Here is a 12,706-nt window from a genome sequence, read left to right on the forward strand (position 1 = left end):
TGTCTTTTGGTGGGTCCAGCTAAAACTCGACTCAAGAGTCCAGCTGTATTTGGTTTTATACCAGTGCAAATGTTTGTCCAGTTTCCTTCACAGTAGATCAACTGACGTAAAGGAAGCGCCAAGAATATGAAGGATGACGTAGAAGAATCACATTGGGAATAAAAATATGCCCTGTATTGGAAAGGAAATCGCCTTTATTCTAATAAAAGAAACGACCTCTTAATGTCTTAAGTGACCATTGCCTGTCATCACTCACTAGATATCAGAATGTAATACACCCCCAAACCTGCAAAGGAGCCCCCAACTGGGAGCGTGTGTTGGGGCGGGGAGGGTCTGACGTCCTGAAATGGTCAGATGAATGCAGGGACACTGACAGTGTCCCATGCTGCAGACTGGCCAAGCGAGGTGAGCACCACTGGACGGGGCAATGTGGAGGTCACCAGTGGAGATGCTCAGGGAGCAGTGTCCACGGAGTGACTGGAACGAGAGCGCAAGTGGGGTACGTTCGATGGAAAATGGGAGGAGGGGAGCTGCGGACAGAGATTACACCTGACGAGAGTGAGGGCTGGAGAAGCGTAGACGGTAGAAGTTGCGAAGCGGCCTGAGCCGTGGAGAAGGGGGGTGAGAGCGGAAGGGACCTGAAGAAGGGTTTAGAAGGGTTTCTTAAGCTGGGGCACAAAACGAAACCCAGGACGTTTGCGAAGGGCAGCCGGGGTCCTCGGCGCGGGCGGACCTGGTGGAGAGCAGGCGCGGCGGACGGGCTGGCCCTAGATGCCGGCGCCGGCAGACGGCACACGCAGCGCACGCGGCGCGCGGCCCGACGCCGAGGGCGGGCGTGGAAGGTCTCACCTGGGGCCGGCAGTTCTTCAGTGCAGTCGGAACCACGCCTGTCAGCTGAGGCTGAGGGTAGAGGAGGAACTGCCGGAGGCCGGAGGAGCGGGGACTGGTCCAGAGCAAGAGGATAGAGGAGGAACGGCCGGAGGAGCGGGGGACCGGTCCAGAGCATCCCCCGGAGGCCGGAGGAGCGGGGGACGGGTCCAGAGCATCCCCCGGAGGGCGGGGGAGTGACTGGAACCGCGAAGCGCGGACCGGCGGCGACACGCAGGGCGCACTCGACGCGCAGAGCTGTGAGTTTGAAGGACGGCCAGGGAGCCAGGGCCTGCGGCTTCCTGCAGCCGCGGAGGCACTGAAGCGGCTCTGGGACTTAGCCGACGGAGCAAAGACGCGAGTTCGGGACGCATCCAAGGTCACGGCTGAGTCCCGGGACCTGGAAGCCCAGCCGCCCGCGGACGCGACAGTGACGCCCGCTGGAACCGCCCGGCGCGTGGTGCCCGAGGTGGAAGCGCTGGTGTGGCGCCTCTGAACCCGGTCTGGCCGGGACGGCGCCTCGCCAGGGACGCTGCCAGGGGCCCTTCCACTCATCAGCACCCCACAACCTTTGCACTTTGCTGACCCGGGTGGAGGGGGGCAGTGGGTTGGGTCGCACTGGGGGAAACTTGGCCGCCACGTTACAGTGCCGTGCGCTTTCCTGCCTCCCGGGCTGTGATTGCTGATGGGCAGAGGGAACATCTGGTCCCTGGTGCCTCCATCCCCAAACTGTCCTGGCCCAGGACGGGAGAGGCCCCGCGTCTCAGCGTCGCGCGCGCCTTCCCCGTAGGCCCTGAAATCCTCCGCATCCGAGTGGTGGCGGAGGGAAAACGTTGTCTGGGAGCTCGGGGGAAAGGCTCGGGTCCCCGCAGCTGCAGGAGGCTCCGCCGAGGGAGGTCTCGAGGTGTAGAAGCTGCTTAGGGAGGAAAAAGGGCAGCCGACCCGGAGAGGGTACCGGTGTGAGGAAGATTCCAGAAAAGGCTGAAGGCGCTCCGTCGAGGGGGAAGGGTTACTGCACCTGGGTTGGGGCAGCTGTTCTTGAAAATGAGCCAAATCCTAGAGAGTCTGCGAATTTTGCCTTTACCCTCGAGACGCCTGGAAGCCAGTGGCAGCTTTTTGAGAAGCGCTGCGTGCGCAGCGCTGACACTCCTCTGGAGCTTGGGCATTCTTATCCGCTGTTAGGGCAGCTGCATTTTGAAGAGTAGATTGATTAGAAATGTCCTGTTTATCATATTTCATTTCTTTATGCATATGTAAGCACGCTCCTGGACATTCTATTCTGTGTCATTGCTTTGGCCTGTTTACGCACCGGTATTAAACTGTTTGAATCAGTGTACGTTTAGGATGTAACTTTATATCTGGCGGGCAAGACCTTCCTTGCTCTTTCTTTTTCAAATCTTTTTGTTTGTTTGTTTTTTGGAGGGTTATTCGCTATTCATATATGTTTATTTTTCCCAGGTAAACTTTATATTCATTCTGATAATTTGCAAACAATTCCTTGGGCATTTTGGTTGTTATATTAATTATATAGATTAACTTGGTGAGAACTAGAACACTTAGAATATTAAATATTCTAACCCAGTATTTTGGCATATCTCCCCACTCATCCGAGATTTTTTTTCCCTTAAAGCTCTTATTAATGACTTTTAGTTTCTTTACATGTCCTACAAATTTCTTTAATTTGTTCTTATGTATCTTCTTTTAATTGTTGAGGTGAATGTGATTTATCCCACCATATTGTTGAGCTCGGAGTTTTCGGTAAGTAGGAAAGCTATGTATTTTGGATATTTCCCTTTTGTTGCTGTCTCTCCTTGGCTTCACAGTACCTCTGTCTCTCTTGGAATAGCTCAGATCTCACCCAGGGAAGCAGCACAGAGAAACAGAAAAAGCTCTGGGTTAAACCATGCTTTGACTATTAGTTATATATTTTAGTAACTGCATGACCTTGAACCAGTTAGTAACTGGTTCTGAGCATGTTTCTTTATCTGTAAAATGGGGATCATGAAACTAACCTCATGGGTTTGTGTGAAAATTAAATAACACATGCCAAACATTTGCTAAGTTCCGTCTCGAGCATGGCGTACAGATGTTTGGCAAATGTCTGTTGAAGAAATATTGTCAATGGAGAGTCGCGAGCCCCTAAAAGTCAACCATGAGTGTTTTTTCCTTGTGTTTTTTAAGAGAAAAAAAATTCAATATTAGATGTAGCAACTTTTGATCTATGATCTGGTTTAATGAGTAAATAAGTTCGGGAGTAAGACTAGGGAGGCTCACTGTGATAGAGGTGGCTGCATGGGTGGTAGGAATGGGGGTACCCAGGGGTTCCTCTTCTGACACACACCCCCAGTCCTCTGTCCAAATTATTTTATCAAATCATGATTTTTTTTTTTCTGTAGAAGTAAGACCCAGTGACCATGATACCTCTGGCACTTACGTAAGGAGAAGACACACACAGAGAGACATGCAGCCCCAAAGATAGAAAAGGGAAACTTCAAAGATTAATTCTGTTTGCATGGCATTCTCCCCAGTGCTTACCCCGAGAAAAGGAACCATTTGCAAATGAGAAACTCTCATTTTCAGTCCGGGATATTTCCTATTAGTCAGCTATCGCCCTGGCTTATAAATCTGTCCATTGTAAGTTTGCTGTGTTCAGCAATTCTCCAAAAGCTAGTCAGCCCTCGCTAAGTTTCTGAACTTCACAATTTCAGGAACGAAGGGTGGAGAAGAAGGGTACAGCAGGCCAAGAGGTTGGGAGAAACAGTGAACACCCTTTGTCTTACCATATGAGTCACCACGGACTGTTGTCTGATTACTATGAAAGGTGTCTTCTTAAAACAGATCTTGTTGGAGAACTGCCTTTCCATTGTCTAGAGCAGTCAAGTCTATTAGCGATTTTCTTGTTACCAAAAGAGTTTTGGAGACAGTTAACCCTAAGGACTCCCGCGAGCCTCGGAACTTTCTAAATGGGGCTTTCCAGCTCTCTGCACTGAACGGGAAGCAATTTTCCAAGATATTAGTCATGCCCAATGAAACACCATAAGTTTTCCTCCAGAAACAAGTCAATACAATGATCGTATTTTTAAATTATACATAAACAATAGCGTCCAATTTTCCAGAGACTCTTCTAGTGTCTTATCTTCATGTTTTGCTGACATCAAAGAACAAAAATCTAAAGCCCCCTATCTCCAATGTTGCTTTATTTCTGTCACCAGGGTCCTCTTCTTGGCCAGTCAAAAGTCATCCATCCACCTATCCATCCATCCAGTTGGTCAGCAAATAAAACCTGAGAATACGCTTAAGAGCACAGCTGTATGGTAGGGAGTGTAGGTGTTTGAAAAGGATAAAAGACTGGTCCTCATCTCAAACTATTTACATTTTCCGTTGAAAAAGAAAACATGTTAAGACTTCATGCCTCTGTTCCCTTTTACAGAAAAAAAAAAAAGGCTCTTAAGTGTTGTTTTTACGTTCGGGTTACATTTACTCATTTTTAAATCATTTCCTCAGCCCTTTCTCATTGAACTCCTGCCTCACCGCTCCACTCAAAGTGCTCGTTGCTGCACATTTCCCAATTCAGTGGAAGCTTTTCTGTCCTCATATTACCCCTCTGCCCAGTGGTAACTCTCTTCTCTTGCCTTCTAGAAGCTACTCCTTCCTGGTTTTCCTCCCCACCGCACTGGCTGCTCGGTCTCCATCTCCTTTGCCAGTTCTGATTCCTCGGGTAACCGTCCACACACAGCCCGAGTTCCAGGCCCTCGCTGCTTCTTTATCGGCACCTAGTCTGAGTATCTCCTCTACTCCCACGGCTTTAAACACCATGCGTGTGCCAATGACACTCAGCTCATTTTCTTTGGCCCTCACCTTTCTACTGAGCTTCAGCCACATGCAACCGCCTGCTTGAAATCTCCACTGGCACATCTAATAGGCCTCTCAAAGTAAATTTGGAAACACCAAGCTCGTGACTTTTATTCTCCTGCCCAGCCTCCTTATCTGAATTCATAGTGCCCATTCATTCAGTTGCGCAGGCGCAAATCTAGGGGTTGTTATTACGTTATGTTCTCCCTTTTCTCTACTCCTGCATATGACCCATAAATAAGCTGCATGAGCTCTTCCTCCAAAAGCGATCTTAAATAGGTACCAATTTTATTTATTTCTACTGCTATAATCCTAACCCAATCCCAGTCTGGACTGCTGGAATATCCCCTCTTTTATTTCACTTCTGCCCCTTGATAATTAATTCTCCATAATTATCTTTTTAAAATAGAAATCAAACCTCCCATACCAGCTTAAAACTTCCAATGGTTTCCAATGCTGTAGGAATAAAATAAAATGACCTATAAGGAACTCTATTATCCTGCTGTTTATAATTCGATCCTCAGTGTATCCCATTTTTCTCTCCTTGCTCACTTCACTACAGGCACACTGTCCTTTTAGTTCCTTAAAGAGGCCAAGTTTGCTCCTACCACAGGGCATTTGAATTACTCTTCACTCTAACCTTCGGTCCCCACATCTCTGTACACTAAGCTTCTGGGTTTCCTTCAGGTCTCAGCCCAGAGATAGTCACCTTCTCAGAGAGACCTTTGCTAACCATCCAAAGTTGAGTGGCCTGCCTTCCCTCACCTCGTCACTGTCCATAACCTTGTTCGATTGATTGCGTGTTTACTGATTTGCTGTCACCCTCTCCCGCTCTGGAAGGTCAGTTCTGTAAGACCTGGGAATTCATCTCTTCTGTTCACTGCTCCTTTCTCAGTGCTCAGAATGGTGCCTTGCAGATAAAAGGCTCTCATTCAATATTTGTTGAGTGAATGGATGAAAGACCCTTCAGCTGCAGCCACTGCATTTGGGGTAATGTCTAGGGCTCCTCATGGGGCTTCCAAGCTGGCTCCTGATTCCTTAACTAGCCTTATCTTCCGCTACCCATATCCCCTCTGAACTCCTTTTGGCTTTGACCATGTACTGTCGCCATTTACCACTTCTGGACTTTTGTATACAATGTTCTCTTTTCCTGGACGCTTCTCCTCCTCTGTATCCATCTTTGCTGGGCTTGTTTTGACTTATCTTTCACGTCTTAGCTTGGCATCAATTTCCTCTGTGGTGGCGGTTGGCAATCACGCCCAACTGCTTCCTGTTCACACCAGAAAGCTTGGAGTCCTCATTTAGAAAGTTCAGAGGTCTCCTTGTTTTCTTGGAAATGGATGTTTTCTTAAATGTCCATAACAAGAATAATTTTGGTGGTTTTGTCTGAGACAATGGTGTGACAATTTTTAATGAAGGTTTGTTTTAAATAGTCTATTACCATAGCAATGAGAAAATAGTTGCAATGACTAATAGAGTAATACAAATTGTAAAAGTTAGGTGAAGCAAGGTGTTTCCTATGCAAACTGATGGCTTTTGGTTCCTTACTCCTCTGCCCTTGGGCCACTCGACCCTCAATGCATGGCTTCTAGGGAGTCATAGTTTCGGGGAATTGGTCTCTAATCACCAAGTTTCGTGAGCACATTTCTAAGTCAAAGTCAGATATCTGAGTAATTTAAACTGGACAATACAATACCTTTGAACTTGAGAATGGAAAAGTTTCATTTGCAAAAGACATTCCTTTCTTTAGAGCAGACAACTGAGGAAAAAACAAGCAGGGATTATCATATACGCAAGTTCACTGCGATCTTAACGACTCTCCTCCCTGAACTTCCAGCCTGGATTCGGGTTCCCCTGCTCCGTGCACTAATAATTCTGTCACAAACCTTACCACACTATAACTATTTTCCAGCGTGTCAGTTAGCAAATAAAATCTTATTACGATCATGTTGACTGTAACTTACTTAAAGACAGTAATCTTATCCTGACTCGGTATTTAATAAACATTCGTTGAATTTGTTGAATGAAGGGGTTAGCGAATGAAAATTAAAGGTAAACAAGTAAACATGGAATATCATGAGATCACCTGTGAATAAATGTGAATTACAGAGTCAGAAGAATGTCCTGAAGTTCAGAGTTGGTAAAGATCCCTGAGGGCTGAAGTAGTCAGGGACGTCTTGTAGGGGGCAGGACAAGAACATGAAAAACAAGCAGGGATTATCATATACGCAAGTTCACTGCGATCTTAACGACTCTCCTCCCTGAACTTCCAGCCTGGATTCGGGTTCCCCTGCTCCGTGCACTAATAATTCTGTCACAAACCTTACCACACTATAACTATTTTCCAGCGTGTCAGTTAGCAAATAAAATCTTATTACGATCATGTTGACTGTAACTTACTTAAAGACAGTAATCTTATCCTGACTTGGCATTTAATAAACATTCGTTGAATTTGTTGAATGAAGGGGTTAGCGAATGAAAATTAAAGGTAAACAAGTAAACATGGAATATCATGAGATCACCTGTGAATAAATGTGAATTACAGAGTCAGAAGAATGTCCTGAAGTTCAGAGCTGGTAAAGATCCCTGAGGGCTGAAGTAGTCAGGGACGTCTTGTAGGGGGCAGGACAAGAACATGGCCTTGGATGTTGGACACAGTTGAGTAATCAAGATGGACGGAGGACACTACTCCAGAAACGGTCAGTGGCCGAGAAGACTTAGGCAACAGGCACAGGCCCAGCGAGCAGACAGCCACTGAGTGGACGTGGTGCTGTGGACTCGGGCCGAGTGACTTGGGGCAGCTCTGATGCCCAGGCGGGGGAGTCAGGCCTTTTGCATGTAGGTAATGGCAACCAGTGAAAGTCTTTCACTGTACAAGTAAAATGCTGCACGTCCAGTTTTAGGAAAATGTGCCTTGTCGTGGAATGCAGGATGTATCCGAAGAAGGAGGAACTAGAGGTAAAGAAACTAATTCGGAGTCTCTCACGAGGCGTGAAAGGAGGTTTAGACTAAGCCAGTGGCTTGGAAAGGAGTATTGAGAGGTGAAGGACAGCAGCCAACACTTGGCGGCGCAACATGTTAGCAAGGTGATGACACAGAAGGCCTCTCCTTAGAAGGCTAAACCTGCTTGACTTCCTGGTGGTCTCTGTGGACTCCTCTTCCTATAGTCTGTATAGGCGCCAAGTCTAAATCAAGACTCAAATCCTTAAGGTTATTTCCTTCCTGGGTACATGAATGCTTAATGCAGAGAGAAGCAAAATAGACCAGCTGGTCACATATAAGCAAGTCTAAGCTGCCAAGTGAACTCAAATTCCTCTATGTAGTAGCAGATTGGAAAACACAGACCTATTCCTGGCAGAGCTTCAGCCCTAGATCTGGGTAGAAACTGCAAACGAATTCTGCTGTATTTAGAAAACAATTTACTTTAGCAGTGTGGACACTGTCAATCAATCACAGGTGGCACAGTCTGCTGGCTTGGATCCACTGTCAATTGTAATAATTTGTAAAATCATCTCTAAAAGTCCCATAGGAATCTAGTTAATAATAATTGTGCCTTGTGACTTAGTTACTAAGTGCCTACATTTAAGATTTCTGAAAGAAGTTTTCACGTTGTTTGTGAGACGGGCCAGAGCATACTTGCTCCTGGCCAGCACTTTGGGCATTCAGTAGAAGTTGAGCATCACTGTTACTGACTCCGTTACCTAGGTAGGTCAACCACGTGACTCTAGACCCCATGCCAGGTCTTCCTACCCAAGCAGCAAAATATCCTTGGAGCCAATGTTCACAGATGTGACTTAATACTCATCAAATCGATACCCTGACACAAAGGCCCTGGCGGTGCTGAGAAGCAAACTGAGGGCATGTGCGATGCAGAGTCGGGTGCCAATCCAATCCGCGACTCTCCGGAGACCGCCCTCCTCCCGTCTTCCCTTCCTGCTGGGTAGCCAGGTCCACTTCTGGTGGAAAAGCCATTGACTCTTTTGTTCTTAGTATAAATGTCTATTAAAAAGTCATTTATGTTGAAAAAACTCACTAATATCACGCCCCTAGAGACCATGTAGTGTGATTGCTTGGCCTAACTGTGGATAAGGAAGCCAGCTCAACTTTGCAACAATAGGGAATATGTTCAGGAAATCCCCCATTTAAGCTCATTTCCAACCAGCTTTGTTCGGCTAGCGCTATGGGACACGGGAGTACTTGGAAGTCAGAGCCTTTTTTACTGTTATAACCATCATTATGATCTGGGTTCCATCAGGTCGCTGTGACTGTCAACGCTGGACTCAAAGGGGAAACACTCACAAGACTGCGGCGGGAGACACGTGAGAGAGAGACGCCAGTCCCCTCGCTCTTTCCTCTTCCTCGGAGCGCGACCATTTCCAAACCCATCTTCTCAGGCACTGCGGGTTCAGCTGTGACTTTCCTATGGATGCGCTAGACACACAAGGAGCCTACAGAGGTGAGGCTGGAGGGCTGGACCTGCCAGTTTGTTATCGAACCAGCTAATCTTCTCAGAAGCTTCTCCAGCCCAGGCCCAGATATCTGCAAAATTTTCAAGAAAGGACCCACCCTGGCTTTCAATTTTTTCTGCTGCAGTAAGAAATTATCACAAAGTTATCAGCTTACAGCACAAATGTACTGTCTCACACTTCTGTAGGTCAGAAGTTATCAAGCCATGAAAAGACATGATGAGAACTTAAATGCATATTACTAAGTGAAAAAAGCCACCTGAAAAAGGAACATACTGTATGATTCCAACTATATAACATTCTGGAAAAGTCAAAACTATGGTGTCGGGAAAACAATTGCCAGTCGGGAGGAGGAACTAATGAATAGGTTTATTGTATGATTCCAACTATATAACATTCTGAAAAAGTCAAAACTATGGTGTCAGGAAAACAATCAGTGGTTGCCAGTCGGGAGGAGGAACTAATGAATAGGTTTAGGACAGAGGATTATTAGGGCAGTAAATATATTCTTTATGATACCACGATGGTGGACGATATCATTATAAAGTTGTCCAAAACCACAGAATGTGTGACACCAAGAGTGAACCCTAATGTAAACTATGGGCTTTGGATGATAATAACGCGTCAATGTAGGTTCATCAATTTAACAAATGTGCCACTCTGGTGGGAAATGTGGATAATGTGGAGGCTCTGCCGGGAGGGGGTGTGGGGGAAGGGTGGGGATGAACCTACAACTGCCCACCCCCACACAAATAAAGTCTATTTTTAAAGATGCTATTGATGCTATTTTTTGAGCACTTATCTTATGCTGGACCCCCAGGCCAGGCTGTGTTCGCTACCTCTTGTCCTCACAGCAATCCCATTAAATAGCTATTATTATTTTTGTTCTACAAATGAGAAACCTGTTGTTTGTGGAGGTTAAATGAGTTTCTCAAGGCCATTCCACCTTGAGAGTCTAACCTTGACTACCTGGCTGCAAGGACCAGCACTTTATTATACTCTCATTGTTCGCTAATAAACAACAACGTGCTTTCCTTTTTATAAATATACCAGGGGACACTGTATTTAACAGTATGGGAGATACCTGATAATGATCACTGAATGTAAGGGTGACGCCTTGAGACTGTATGAATACCCTGTTCCCCTACCACCTTTCCTGATGGTAGTAAGTCCACTAATAATGTTTGCCTGAATTATTACAGTCATCATTAGCAAAATAATTTTCCTCCAGTTCTCTCATTTTCTTTATTATTTGTTATTCTTTTGTAAACAAGAACTTCCCCTTCCTTTCCCCTCCATGGACTCACGGATTCTTCGTTATCAAAGAGTTATAATCCATTATTCTCAATATTCTTTCCGACGTTCAAATTGTCCCAAATTTGGCCAGTAGGGATTATTTCAAGCTGCCTCACCTGTCCTTTTGCTATGTTCCCATAGGTTTTTTGAGCGCGTGCCTGTTTCTGGCACAGCAGGAAATTCCATGTTCACTTTATATTTCACCTGCCCCAGACCTGGAGTCTTTTCCTCAAGGAGACCTTGTTTCTTTGCATGGAGAATGGTATTTAGAAATCCGGTTCTGGACAGTAGATGTGCTCGTTTCCACTGAGATGTCACTGAATCTAGGCCCTGCCAGTGGACAGAGCTAGAGGATGTATTTTTTAAAATAATGAGTTTATGTGGAGACCCTCACCACAGGCTCTTTCATCTGTCAAATCCATATTTTTATTTCTCTTCTCTCAAAGTGATAGTTTTAGTTCTCAATAACATCAGGATATTTATTCATTTACTCAATCCTATAATACACGGAAAAGTAGTTTCAGGATTAGTGCATCAAGGGAAGTACAAATAAAATCCTACAAGCTAAATTTAGTTCAAAATATTTTTGCAATTCTTTTGTCCTTAGAATACAACCTTGACTGTGTACCGTTAGAGTACTATGCTCCACTGGTGTTTGGATTGGGTTTATTTTTTCTTCTCCGAGTTTATTTTATCAATATTGTTAGGTTCGATTTTTTTTGTTTGCATTCAATGTTAGGATTTTTTTGTTACTCGTGTTAGTTTTTTTATTTTTGAATATGCATTCCTAAATACGTCTGTATACATGTATACATGGATACATATATGATTTTAACAAAAGTTATACAAAAAAGCCTCATTCTTTTCCACCCTATTCCTACTAACCCCAGAAGATACTCAGTTTCATTAGTTTCTGATTTATCCCTCTTGTGTTTATCACTGCAAAATATATATCTTATTTCCCTTTTCTTATACTAAAGATAGCATAGTATATTCCTTGGCATCTTGACTTTTAAAATTAATGACATAACTGAACAGGACTTCATTGCATGAATTTGACATAGGTTACACAATAAGTCTCCTATTTTGTCCATTTAGATTGTTCCCAATATTTTGCTATTAAATTTATACCATAATAAATACCGTTGTACATATATATTTTAATACTGACGTGTATCTTTACCCCCAAATTCTTAAAAGTGGAATTGCTTGGTCACAGAAAAAATACACGTGCTGCTCTGCTGTCATTGCCAAATTCCCCTTTACAAGGGAGGTTGCACTTCGCCTCCACCCAGCGCTGTACGAAAGCGAGTCTCCCCTCGGCCTCTCCAAAAGAGTGTGCTGTCAAGTAGCCCCCGCAACTTTTAAATAGTTTGTCATCATACAGTCTCTATTCTCTTTCTTCCTTCCACCTCCCATCATTTTTATATATATATTTTTTGCCTTATCAGGACTTCCTTTGGTGCTGTTATGTCTCCGGAAATATCCCATTTGCCTTGAAATTTTTACATGTACAGCATCTTGAGAGAAGCTGCTTATTTGTAACCAGTCTGTTCTAAGACAGGAAGGTTCTGCTTCATATTCTTAGGACACCTAAACGAATAAAAACAGTCCTGAAAATGATTAGCTATGAAAAATTCACACAATAGCACGCTGAACTTTCAAAAGCAAAGCCAAATTTCTTTGGGGACCAATCACATAACAAATCTCAAAACAAGTTTTCCCAACCTTGAACTTGACTATGTGCAAAAGGGGAAATGAGTGTCCACGCCGGCACCAAAGGTCGTAAGATAGATGGGGAAAATGATAGGGAAACAGCTTACATTTCTTATTCTTGTACAAAATGTTTTCCTTATATTTGTCAACAAGGCTATTTTTGTTAGAGGCGAACCAATGCTTACCGAAACACTTGTCTATGTAGTGGGTCCTTGGCTTACGAAGACGATATTTGCAGCTTTGAATATTGAATGGATGTGACATTTGGTAATTTGTAATTTTTCTGAGACTAGAATTTGAATTGCATACACAACACGCAGAAAGGCAAGAATATATTGGTTAGCATGCCCCCGAGGTAGTGAGAGAGTCATTTTCTCCAGGGCTCTGTAAGTCTTAATTACATATACATAGTTTATGTAGAAAGGGTTAACGCTGTGCGTTTAAATTTAGCTTGTTTCCAATATCATGCCATAATAATCTTGTGTATATATATTTGTTCATACCGTTGC

This window comes from Pteropus alecto, unplaced genomic scaffold, assembly GCF_000325575.1.
Source record: "Pteropus alecto unplaced genomic scaffold, ASM32557v1 scaffold101, whole genome shotgun sequence".
Classification (NCBI taxonomy): Eukaryota; Metazoa; Chordata; class Mammalia; order Chiroptera; family Pteropodidae; genus Pteropus; species Pteropus alecto.